The sequence below is a fragment of the Eleutherodactylus coqui genome, chromosome 4, assembly GCF_035609145.1.
Source record: "Eleutherodactylus coqui strain aEleCoq1 chromosome 4, aEleCoq1.hap1, whole genome shotgun sequence".
Taxonomy (NCBI): Eukaryota; Metazoa; Chordata; class Amphibia; order Anura; family Eleutherodactylidae; genus Eleutherodactylus; species Eleutherodactylus coqui.
Window position 1 is genome coordinate 74,570,879 of NC_089840.1, and position 12,972 is coordinate 74,583,850.

A 12,972-nucleotide genomic window follows, 5' to 3' on the forward strand; every position below is an offset into this window, starting at 1 on the left:
CAGTCCGGCGCACCTTCTGCTAATTTTCTGCACCCCAGTTCCTATGTTTTCATGCATAGTTGAGCCTCTTGGCCTTGTTTCTACAGTGAAGGATATGGCTTTTTGGCTACAGTTCTTCCATGAAGACCATTTCTGGCCAGAAGTCTATAAGCAGATGGGTGTGCCTGAGTCCCACTGCTTTCTGCCAGTACTGAGCTGATGGCACTGCTGGACATCTTCTGATTTCAAAGAGAAGTAAGCAAGATGTTTCTTTAATCTTCTGCATTGTTTCCTGGGCCTACCACTGCATGTACTGTCCTCAACATTGTTCGCTTCTTTGTACGTCTTCAAAAGCTCTTGAACAGCACATCTTGAAACCCCAGTTTGCTTAGAAATCTTTGCCTGGTAGAGACCTTGTTGATGCAGAATAACTACTTTGTGTCTAGTTATTTTGCTCAGTCTTGCCATAGTGTATGACTTGTGACATGAATTGGTCTTCCACAACCTCACCTTTGTAGCAAAGTTTGGCTGTTCTTCACCCAGTTTAAAGCCTCCTACAGCTGTTTCTCTTTCAGGTAATGACTGTATTTTAACCTACATATGAAAATAATGACCATTATTATCTGTTCGGTATAATTGGTTAATCAGACGCCAGACTAGAATCCTACAAAATTCCTGACTTTGGCTGGATTCACACGAACATATATCAGCTTGGTTTTCACGCCGGGCCGATATAAGTCGTCCTCGTCTGCAGGGGTGGGGAGGGAGGATGGAAGAGCCAGGAGCAGTGCTCTGAGCTCCCGCCCCCTCTCTGCCTCCTCTCCGCCCCTCTGCACTATTTGCAATGAAAGGAGGTGGGATGGGGGCAGGGCTACGTTGCGATAATTTGCCCCGCCCCCATCCTTCCTCTCTCCATTGCAAATAGTGCAGAGGGGCGGAGAGGAGGCAGAGAGGGGGCGGGAGCTCAGAGCACTGCTCCTGGCTCTTCCAGCCTCCCCCCCTGCAGAGAGAGACGACGTATATCGACTCGGCGTGAAAACCGAGCCGATATACGTTTGTGTGAATCCACCTTTTGTGTGAGTGTACCTAGAAAATTGATGCCGTTTCGAAGGCAAAGGGTGGTCACACCAAATATTGATTTGATTTTGATACAGGTTGTGTTCACTTCTTCTCTCTTGTAATGCCATTTCACTGTTATAAAAAAAAAATCACCTTAAAAACTTCATGAAAACGGTGATAAAATCACCCCAAAAATGCGTTCAAGCCTGTTTAATGTACTCTTGACACATTGCTGATTTGGTGCGTATTTTGTCATGGATTTTGGTGAGTATCTGCTGCAGATTTCACCCTTTCAATTGAATTCAAATTGAAGGGGCGAAATCTGTTGCAGATGTGCACCAAAATCCACACCAAGTCAGCTCTATGTGAATGCACCCTTAGGCCTTCTCTCCACGGACGATATGTCACTGCGCTATCCACGGCGATAATCCGTCCGCAGGTAACGTAGTGAACGCTTTCCGTAGACTTACATATGTAAAGCGCAGCCCGACATCCACGAGCAGAGAATCATAGCGATTCTCCACTCGCGGGGTTCAAATAGCGGCATGCTGCGATTTGCCGTGATTCTCCGTGGTGAGTCTTTCTATCAGATAGGCTCACCGCGGAGACCTGTCATTTCTTCCCCCTGCTCCTCGGCATCAGAATATCACTAGCGATATTCCACCTCAACCGTGGACAGGCAGCCTTACATGCTAATTTGCTCAATACATTAGAAATTAAGGGGTATTAAAAGTTATTAAAGGTTGTAGAGGTGCACTACAGAGAATGGCCTGTAGGGAGCAACAGACAGGCATTCTGGTGCCTGAGAAAAGGAAAAACACCCATAGGTGTAGTCAGGAAGTTGGATATAAGAGTACATTCCTGCTACACCCAGGGAGATGTTGGCTGAGAGAGCCAGAGAGGACCTGTGCTGCAGAGCTAAGCTGCGGTAGGCTGGTGGCTTAGGAAAGGCCAGAGTCCGACAGGGATGACCACCCTAACCTTGACACCCAGATGGGGTGTGTATGTGCACTTCTATGTTTTGTTGAAGAATGTTATATGGACTCTGTTTACGTTGGTTGTACTGTGAATAAAGACTGGCAGGAGCCATGTTTAAAGGAAATCCGCATCTCCAGAGAGTACTTCTACGTGGTCAGTGCCCATTGTGGTCTGAGAGTTGGGGATCCGCAGGCAAGTGCACCCCGCTTGCTTACATATGGTGGAGGATGCGCTGGCACAAGTGGAGTGGCGCACAAAGCAGCATTTAAAGAGCTAGGAGGCTGAATTTGCGGTTGCCTAAGGGTTGACAAACGTCTGCTGGAGGCAATTTAAAGGGCCAGGAGGCCGAGTGTACAGTTGCTGCTGGAGCAGCATGTAAAGGGCCAGGAGGCCGAAAAATTGTGGTGGCTGTGGGAGCAGCAACGAACCAGACTGAGGACGTCTACGAAGCAAGTTGGTGAACTTGTTGCTTTATTTGCTCATGGTGGACTGTGTAGTCCAGATGGCAGCCGTTGCAGGAGGCAACCAAAAAGAGCCATGCTGGGGCTGTCTACAAATGGACTTATGTATGTACGGGTGTCCAGTGGCAAAGTGGCCAGTAAAACTCCACTGGTCTGTATTGGAGGCTGACTAAAGCGCTTTGAGGGCACAACAGGAGGTGTCCCCGCCCAAGGACTGTGATTACAATCCATGGAGTGGTGAGACCACTTGGACATTTATGGCACAGAATATAAGTCCTTTAGATGCAAGTTCCATCTCTGTGGGACCTACACCTATCTCTAGGACCTAGAAACGCTGCGTTCAAACACTAGTCTCAGAAGCCACATTGAAATCAATAGAGGCCTTTTACAGCGTTTAGCACAACGTTTGAAACACAGCGTAAACACTGTAAAAGGTGGCGGGTGGCCTTCCACACATCTGGTATACAGACACAACAGTACACAGACGTACCGTTTCTGCAGATGGACCTCCGTGTCTTCTAGCAGGACAGCAGCACAAGAGCCATGTGTTCTGTGGGCAGCTGGAGGGGTGAGCATAGCAGGATGTGGCGGTCCTCCAGCCCTGCTGTCTGTCTCTTCAGCCTCCTCCTCCTCCTCTCCATTCCGACAGCTGAGCTGCTGTGTCAGGACGGGAGCAGGGGACGCATGCAGCAGAGCTGTAACCACAGCCTCTCAGCCAGGTTTCACTGACCAATCAGTGATAGTAGCTCTGATTGATCAGTGAAACAACCAACGAGTGTTTCCTTTGGGTCGGATGAAGGAATCGTTGATTAATTAGTAAGGTCTTCCTGCTTGGATTTCACTTACTGCTCCCTGCCTGCAGCCTGTGCCAAAGTTGTGTGTGGTCTGTAGTGAGGCCCCACTCCCAAGCTTAGGGGCCAGTTCATAATTGCGACCCCTAGTGGTATGCCAGTGATTTGTATTGTTCATGTCAGCCTCAAAAAGGGCCTCTCTAGTAAAAACACATTTTTCCATGCCTGCCTCACTCTGGAGGTCTCCTCTGTGTATTTTAGTTACTTCCATGCCACGCAGCCCCCTGTCTGATGTCTATCAGACGCCCCTCTTGATGATGAGTTGTTTTGTTTCACTTTCAATCAATCCTATAATGCATCAGCCCAGCATTAGTTAAGGCTATACCATTTTTGCCTGCAGGTGGGGCCAATGTAATTATCATTACCTTTTATATTCCCCTAAATAAACTACAGCCCATAAGTCTGTAGGATGTTCTGTGATCTCCTCTCTTATAACTGTGTGTCAGGAACTGTGTGATCATCAGTAAGGCCTTCTTCATCAGACAGCTGGGTGAACATATGATATGTTCAACAACTTGGTCCATGAAGAAGTACCATACTGAAAACCATGATCGGCTTCAGGGGGTTCTGATGACCTCGGGCATGGTCTTTATTACATTACTTCCTCATGGATGAAGATGTTGAACATATCATTATACATGTTCACCCAGCTATCTGATGAAGAGGTCTGTGCACCTTGAAACGCGTTATTCGCTGGTCTTAAATAAAACGCCTTTGCTTCAACAGACACTAGTGAATCCACTCCATTGATAAATCCAAATTTGATTTATGTTTTGTTTGTGTTTTTGGAGCCTACCAGTTTTAGGATAGAATTAAAGGTTATGTTCTAGGAGTCAATTCAGTGATAGCTCTGAACATTGATGATTACATCCAGCCCATTGTAGAATGCAGCTGATGGACGGGGGTCCTGAGTGGTGGCCACCATCCATCAACTCCTGTGACCTATCCAGAGAATAGGTCATCAGTTAGACCAGAATACTCCTTTAATACAAAGGAGTGTATATAAATTACCACTAGAGATAATTATCTCTTGATAAATGAAGCTCTCATTGACCTCAACCTCCTGTAAGAACAGGAAGAACATTCTACAAACTGGCAATAAATCAATAAAGCATAAAATAATTACTAAGCCTAATGAAATGTTACAAACTGGTAGATTAAAATCACGGGTGAGAAACTGTGGTCAAGATACAAAACACTTCGATGAAAATTTATAATATACTGCATATATGGAATTGCAGTTTTATCCAGAGAGAAGATGTCTGACACAATAGAATGCCGTTTTAATGGCTGATAAGATAATAAATATTTTAATAGGTCTTGAACCATTTTTAGTATTTCATTCCTCCAAGTAGCAGATAATTGCAGCACCTTTAACTTTTTTTGATGCCCATCATCTAGGGTCTTGATGATAATGTACACGGATCCTCCAAATCACCAATCATAACTCCAAGGACCGTTCTACTACCTTCTTACCAAAGTAAGTTTTCTCCTTCTTGTGTATTAGCTAAAATAAAATAAAAATAAATAACTCTTGTTATTTTGTATAGCGCCAACTTATTCTGCAGCACTTTCAGGTAATTTATTTATTACCCCCCCACCAAGCTGGATACTCATTTTATCAAACTCAGAAGGATGAGTCAACCTTGAGCTACCTGAACCAAGCCACACAAGGCTCATTGTTGTTTAACTAAATACATCCCTGAACATTGATATTTTTTATTTTCTGCTACACTTATACACTAAGACCTCTGGGGTCTCTTGGGGATAGACTAGAACCCTCCAGTTTGAATGTCTATGCAGCGTCCTGTAGGGTGACACAGGGCATACGCTGAGGAGCTGGGAGGGTAGAGTGGTCACTTGTCACGGTTGCACTTACCAGACTCACTCCTGGAGAGACACACGTAGCCTCGGCCAGAGCAGCGCTGGGCCTCTTCCAGACACCCCTCAGAGAGGGATGGCCAATAAACATAAGAACAAGAGATAGGGTTGTCACGGGTGACGCCACCATTTCCGTTACCCACCGGAATGACCCTCGGAGGTAAATAAAGGAGCCACAGACTGTGTAATGTACCTTAGCTCCCTGGGGATGGTCATGTCCGGCAAACCTTTAGAATCATAGAGTGGTAGAGTTGGAAGGGACCTCCAGGGTCATCTGGTCCGACCCCCTGCTCAGTGCAGGATTTACTAAATCATCCCAGACAGATATTTGTCCAGCCTTTGTTTGAAAACTTCCATTGAAGGAGAACTCACCACCTCCTGTGGTAACCTGTTCCACTCATTGATCGCGCTCACTGTCAGAAAGATTTTTCTAATATCTAATCTGTGTCTCCTCCCTTTCAGTTTCATCCCATTGCTTCTAGTCTTTCCTTGTGCAAATGAGAATAGGGCTGATCCCTCTGCACTGTGACAGCCCTTCAGATATTTGTAGACCGCTATTAAGTCTCCTCTCAGCCTTCTTTTTTGCAAGCTAAACATTCCCAGATCCTTTAACCGTTCTTCACAGGACATGATTTGCAGACCACTTACCATCTTCATAACTCTTCTCTGAACTTGCTCCAGTTTGTTGATGTCTTTTTTAAAGTGGGGTGCCCAGAACTGGACACAGTATTCCAGATGAGGTCTGACTAAGGAAGAGTAGAGGGGGATAATGACCTCACATGATCTAGACTCTATGCTTCTCTTAATACATCCCAGAATTGTGTTTGCCTTTTTGGCTGCTGCATCACATTGTTGACTCATGTTCAGTCTATGATCTATTAGTATACCCAAGTCTTTTTCACATGTGCTGCTGCTTAGCTCAATTCCTCCCATTCTGTATGTGCTTTTTTCATTTTTCTTGCCCAGATGTAGGACTTTTAATTTCTCCTTGTTAAATACCATTCAGTTAGTCGCTGCCCACTGTTCAAGCTTTTCTAGATCTTTTTGAATACTCTCTCTCTTTCTTCCCTAGTGTTAGCTATCCCTCTTAGCTTTGTGTCATCAGCAAATTTGATCAGTTTCCATCAATTCCCTTCTTCAGATCATTTATAAAAATGTTGAACAACACTGGGCCTAGGACAGAGCCTTATGGTACCCCACTTAATACATTCTTCCACTTGGATGTGCAGCGATTTATGTCCACTCTTTGAGTACGATCACTCAGGCAGTTCTGAATCCACCTAACAGTTGCCTTGTCAATCCCACATTTGGTAATTTTTTTCAATCAGTATAGTATGAGATACTTTGTGACATGCTTTACTAAGGTCAAGAAAAACTATATCCACAGCATTTCCCTGATCAACCCAGTCAGTGATACTATCATAGAAGGAATTTAGATTCGTCTGGCATGACTTGTTTGTTATAAACCCATGCTGGCTCTGGGTAATTACTCCATTTTCATCCAAGTACTTGCATACATGATGTTTAATAATTTGTTCAAAGATCTTTCCCAGTATAGAAGTCAGGCTCACAGGCCTGTAGTTTCCTTGACCCACCTTCTTCTCTTTACTTGATAAACGCGTTACAAGGCACAAATGGAAAAGACGACCGTGCAGGAAAAACAGCAGATTTGAGGTAAGGGAGAAAACACAGAATGACATTGGTCCTGCAGGCAAAGTTATCTGATAGGAACCACTCTGGGAAGGGTAACTCTCCAGAGAAGGATTGGGGTAGGGTTATCCCACAGAAACTCTTGGGTATAGTACATCTGCACGGTGATCTCAGCCTTCTCACTTCAAGCTCACTCTCAAACTCTCTCATTTACTTCTCTCACTTTCTTTCTTCCACGGTTCCCAGTATATGGACCCTCAGGAACAGCTCCTCTTTTTCCATCTCTTTACGACATGAGGGTTGAAAGTAGCCCCATGTGGACCGCACACCACTCCCAACCGTAGAAGATGACAGGCTCTCCACCACACCCAAAACACTCATACTTATAGACTACACAAATCACGTGACTAGACAAATGCTGACACATTTGCAGGCATCTCCCAGTCTCGTGCAAACATTAACCTCTCATTTGCTGCAGCTGTGCAATACACATAACAAGAGACTAGACAGTATGCACAGTGCATCCACACAAAAGACATTACATGTATGACATTTATTGAGGGGCCACAAATATACATTCTGGGCCACTGCATCTAGATCGGATGGGGTATAGTGGTGGTACTATACCCCACTATACCCCAGCTTGGGAGCAGGCTCCCGAATTTTTGCTCTGATTTACGAGCAAAAACTCGGGGTTCGAGCCTGCTTACAAATCAAAAAACTTGCAAGCTGAGGCTCAGGGGGAGTCTATACTCACCTATCACTAGCGTTTCGTCCTTGCGATGACATCATTGGATGGCTGTGATTGGTTGACCCAGCGCCGGCTTTCATTGGCTGACGTGGCGCTGAGTTAACCAATCAGAGCATTAGCTTGCTGGAGGTGGACATTCAAGCGCATCATCAATCATCCAGGAAGCAATGTTCTGTCGGCGTGGAAGAGGTAGCAACAACCTGCAGCAGTGCCGCAGATCATCGTGGAACAACGGCGGTAGGTGAGTATTGATTCTTTTTTTTTTTTACTTGTAGCTACTTTCCCCATTGAAATGCATTGTATCGCATTAATGGTGTTTTAATGCATTTCAATGGGGAAAAGTGCTTTGACATACATGTTTTTTGGCTTAAGAGCTCCGTCTCAGAACGGATTAAACTCGTATGTCAAGGCTCCACTGTATACTGTATTATATTCTGAAGTCTCTACTGGCTATTGGATGTGACAGGGATCCCCTTGTAGATATCACCGAAACACCAGTGTTTACAAAAAGTAATGCACCAAGAAGGAGATGTTAAAAGAGGTAATCACGGAGAGTGCCCAGCTTCAAAAGCATGTATAAATGTATCCAAAAATAACACTCACCCGGTGCTAGGCACGCTCCACCCAGAACGTGCCTGCACCTCCAAGTCCAGGAAAGCTCAGCAAGGTTTCTTTTCCTCCGGAGGAGGATCACATATAAGAAATCCACTATTCAAAACCAAATTTCCCAAAAATAACTACTGGTGTTTATTCCATCATTAAAAAAATTATAAATACACACCTTTGGGAATAGAGATCGCATGAGCAAACACATAGCATGTGCTATTTGGTGTGTATTACGCACCATAAGGGCTTATTCACACATCCGTATATCGGCCGGGTTTTCACGCCCGGACGATATATGGTGTCCCTTTCTGCAGGGGGAGAAGGCGGATGGAGCACTGAGCTCCTGCCCCCTCTCTGCCCTTTGACACTATATACAATGGGAGGGGGCAGGATGGGGTGGAACTGAGCTCCACCCCTGTCCCGCCCCACCATTGTAAACAGTGGTGAGGGGCGGGAGCTCAGTGCACTGCTCCGCCTGCCTTCTCCCCCTGCAGAAAGGGACACCGTATATAGGCCGGGCATGAATACCCGGCCGATATACGGACATGTGAATAAGTCCTAAAAGTTCATTTAAATCAAGGGGCGTGCATAAATATACACAAAATATGCAGTAAACCTGCATATTTACTGGACATTTATGCACAAAATCAATTTGATTTTGTCCGTTCTTTTTTACGCGTGTAAATATGGGGCGTATATACATGAGTAAAAAGACTGCTGATAGGAAGAAAAAAGCAAGGCAACAGCGTATTTCAGCCCATGAATATTCTTTGTATTCATGGGCCGAAATACGCATACGCCCGTGTGAATGCACCCTTATGGGTTTCTTTCCTTTCTTCTGGTTTTGGTAAATATGTATTTTCTTTCCACCCTTCCTGAGTCAGCAGCTAAGTATAGGTGTGATATAAGAGCTGTTCTGTGCATTGTGAGCCAGTCACTGCAGCTGCATGTCCCTCCTCCCCACTGGCATAACTGTAGTGGATGTGATTGCACCCGGGCCCAGAAGCCTTGGAGGGCCCATAAGGCCTCTCTTCTCCATATAAGGAGCTTAGTACCATGAATAAAGCATTATAGTTGGGGGCCCTGGTACAAGTTTTGCATTGGGGACCAGAAGCCGTGAAAATCATGCACACATAATGGGACAACACAAAACCATTGAATTCAATAGTTTCATTATGACTAGGGGGATTCTTAATACTACACGCGAAAAAAGATAGGACTTGTCCTATCTTTCTCCGACGTAGTCTTTCTAAGTGCAAGAAAGATAGGGCCGGACCCGCTGTTTTTTTTCCATCTCGCGCTCGAGAATGTGGAGTTTGAATAATCAAAAAAAAAAATCACTGGTTCATGCACTAATACACTCCGTAGCGGTGCATGCACCTGCCTGTTTATGCGGCTCAGCCAATCACTCCGGCGCTCAACGAACCAATCACAGCTATTGCATTGATTGGTTCATCTAGCGCAGCAGTGATTGGCTGAACCGCGGTGTTTAAGAACCAATCAGAGACAGAGGCGGGATTTTGAACCCCCTGACAAGGAAGCGCTGGCTGAAGACTGCAGACAAGTGTGGCAGGCTTTGGACAAGAAGTGCAGCAGACAGGACAGCGCCTGTTAGGTGTTGTATTGTTTTAGGTTTTTTTTAATGCAGCTAGGACTTATTTTTGGGCTAGGGCTTATATTTCAACACCCACCCCCCAAAAAAAATCCCTGAAAAAGAGCACTACAAATTTTAGCGACTTTGTAGTGCCACAAAATCACGATATCGCCCTGAGAAAACGCAGCAATATTGCACAGAACACAGCTGCGATTTTCTCGTGGCGATATCGCTGTCACCCATGTGAAAGAGGCCTTATACCCCACATGATGAGTTCACTTTTAACCATTTTGTACTTGTGCGGGTTAAAGAGAACCTGTCACGTCCCTGCAGACTATAAATTACGTTATTGTGCTATTTGGGGACGTGATAGGGAGCTAGGTGATGCATTTTTGATACTCACCCGCTCTCATGATCCAGAGCGGTCCCCCCTGAAAATTGGCACAACATTTAGGGTGAATATCCACTTGTGTTTTTCTTGCGCGTTTTTTTCACGCGATATCGCTGCTTTTTTAAAATGCAATTGTCAATGGGACTTTCTAATGTTAAGAACGCATCGGAAGTTGGTGCTTTGCAATTTTTGTGCGATGCGTTTTTAACATTAGAAACAGGGGCGTACCTAAAGGCTCAGGGGCCCGGGTGCAAAAGTTCAGCTCGGGGCCCCCCTTGGGCCTCCACCCCACACTCCCCCGTACCCATACCTAGATCGTGCTGCATACATGATCTGTCCCTTGGCGTAATCTTTCCAAACATGACGCATTTCCTGAACATGAACATTTGTTTGTAGCCCCGCAGGCCGCTCTCACACACACACACCGCTCTTTACCGCTATTAGCACAGCGCCCCGAGTGCCGTACTAACCGCGGTACAACACTCCCAGAGATTTTAATGAGGTTACTCAAATTTGTGCTCGAACGTGGTGTTTCTAACACTGTGATTTTCGAGAGCTGTCTGTTCTATTTTTGCATTTTCGTGGTTTTTAACACACCTCATCACCCATCACAATGATGGGGTGCATTAAAAAGTGCTGTCAAACGCTGTAACCGGTGTTCAAAAACGCAGCTCGAAATTCTGGTAAAAATGCCACGATTTTGAGCTGCATTTTCTGAACATTGTGTGAGAACGGCCTCAGGGGGGTCATGTTTTTGTTGCACTTTAGAACCACAATTAAGACACATAAAAAACCTGCATGCAGTATTTAAAGACCGCGTACGGTATTAGGGTGACTGCCCACTAGAGTTTTTTTTCACGGCGAAATTCGCAGCGTTTTTTCGCGGTAAATTGCAATTTTGCGCGATTGCTATTTTAACATTACAGGTCCCATAGACCCCTGCAGAAGAAAAAAAAACGCTGCGAATTTCACTGTGAAAAAAAAAAATGTAGTGGGTAGTCACCCTAAAGGAGCTGCAGACTATTAATAACCTCATGCGGTTTTGATGCGTTTTTTAATTGCGTGTAAAGGGTGCAAATAAATACAGTAAATCCAGGGAGATGTATAACTTATACCAAAGAGAGAGCTAGATAGATAGATATGAGATTATGAGATAGATAGATAGATATGAGATAGATAGATATGAGATAGATAGATAGATAGATAGATAGATAGATAGATAGATAGATAGATAGATAGATAGATAGATAGGTAGATATGAGATAGGTAGATATGAGATAGATAGAGGAGGGAGACAGACAGATACACACACACATATACACTTACCCCAGGGCCCGGTCCACTTCTCCTCCATGTGACAGCAGCAGCAGGAGAGGTAAACTCAGAAGCTTCCCCGTTCAGCAGGAAGCAGGCGGGGGAACACATGATCACTGTGCCCTGCCGTCCCATGTGACCTTCTCCCCTGCCGTCCCATGTGACCTCCTCCCCTGCCGGCCCATGTGACCTCCTCCCCTGCCGGCCCATGTGAGTTACCTCCCTGCTTTTCCTCTCAGGCTGGCTGTTCTAAATGCCGCATCATGCGGGGGAAAGAACGGCCAGCCATTAATGCACTGAATGTGCATGGGGGTATGGTGGAGGGCAGCCCCGGGGCCCCCTGAGCTCACGGGCCGGGTCGCCATGTCGACCCCAGCACCCCCTGACGCTACGCCTATGATTAGAAATGGTTTCATACCTGCTTTGGGGGTTCTGCTTGCTTGCCCCACTCGGGGAGCAGGAAAGGGTGAATCTCCTTGGCCGAACAGCTCAGTCTCAGGACGGAACTGAACAGCGCTAAATGGACCCCATTGACTATAATGGGGTCCATTCAATTTCTTCTCAGCTTCCTGAGCTTTTAGCCGGAAGGAACAGTGCTACTACAGAGTTGCACTTCAGCTCGCCTCCGACTCACATGTGGATTTAGCCTTCGCAGTGGATTCGGCACAGAATCTGCATCAAGAAGTGACCGCTTTTTTCTGCATGCGGATTTCAAATCTGCAAGTAGATAAAATTCATGCCATGTAGGCTATTGCGTGGATTCCTATTCAAATGAATGGGAAACTTAGATGACATATTTGCATCGGATTCGATTCAGCATCCGCGTGGATTCCAGATTGGATCTGCATTAAAAATCCATCAATTAATATGCGGACGATACTCTGCTATTCCTACAAGTCCCGGAGTCATCCTTGACCTCAGTCTTTTCTATTTTTGATACCTTTGGAGTATACTCCTGAGTGAAGGTCAGTTTGGACAAGACGGGACTGCTGGCAGTTGATAACCCTGCGGCCTCCATAGTTCTCCCTGCCCCCCTAAGATGGACATACAATGTCACCTACTTGGGCATAAGGATACGGAGGTCCCCTGACTATTTTTACGCAGACAACCATGATGAGCAAGAGACATGGCAACACGATGGGCTTCACTCCCATTGACACTAGTGGGCCGTATAAATCTAATTAAAATCAAGCTACTGCCCAAGTTCTTGTATGTATTTCCAAATACCCCCATCTTCATTCTTAAAGGTTTCTTCACAACACTGCGCAGAATACTCCTTTGCATACTGTGGCGTGGCTCCACTCCGAGAATTAAACTTTGCTGGCACTTCCCCACATTCGTTGTTACTTCTTAGCTAGCCAGTTGGTGTGTGCAGGCTGGTGGCTGTCATCCACTCACTATAATCCAGTGATAGGACTTGAGCATAGGAGAGGTGAGAGGAAAAAAAAGACATTCAC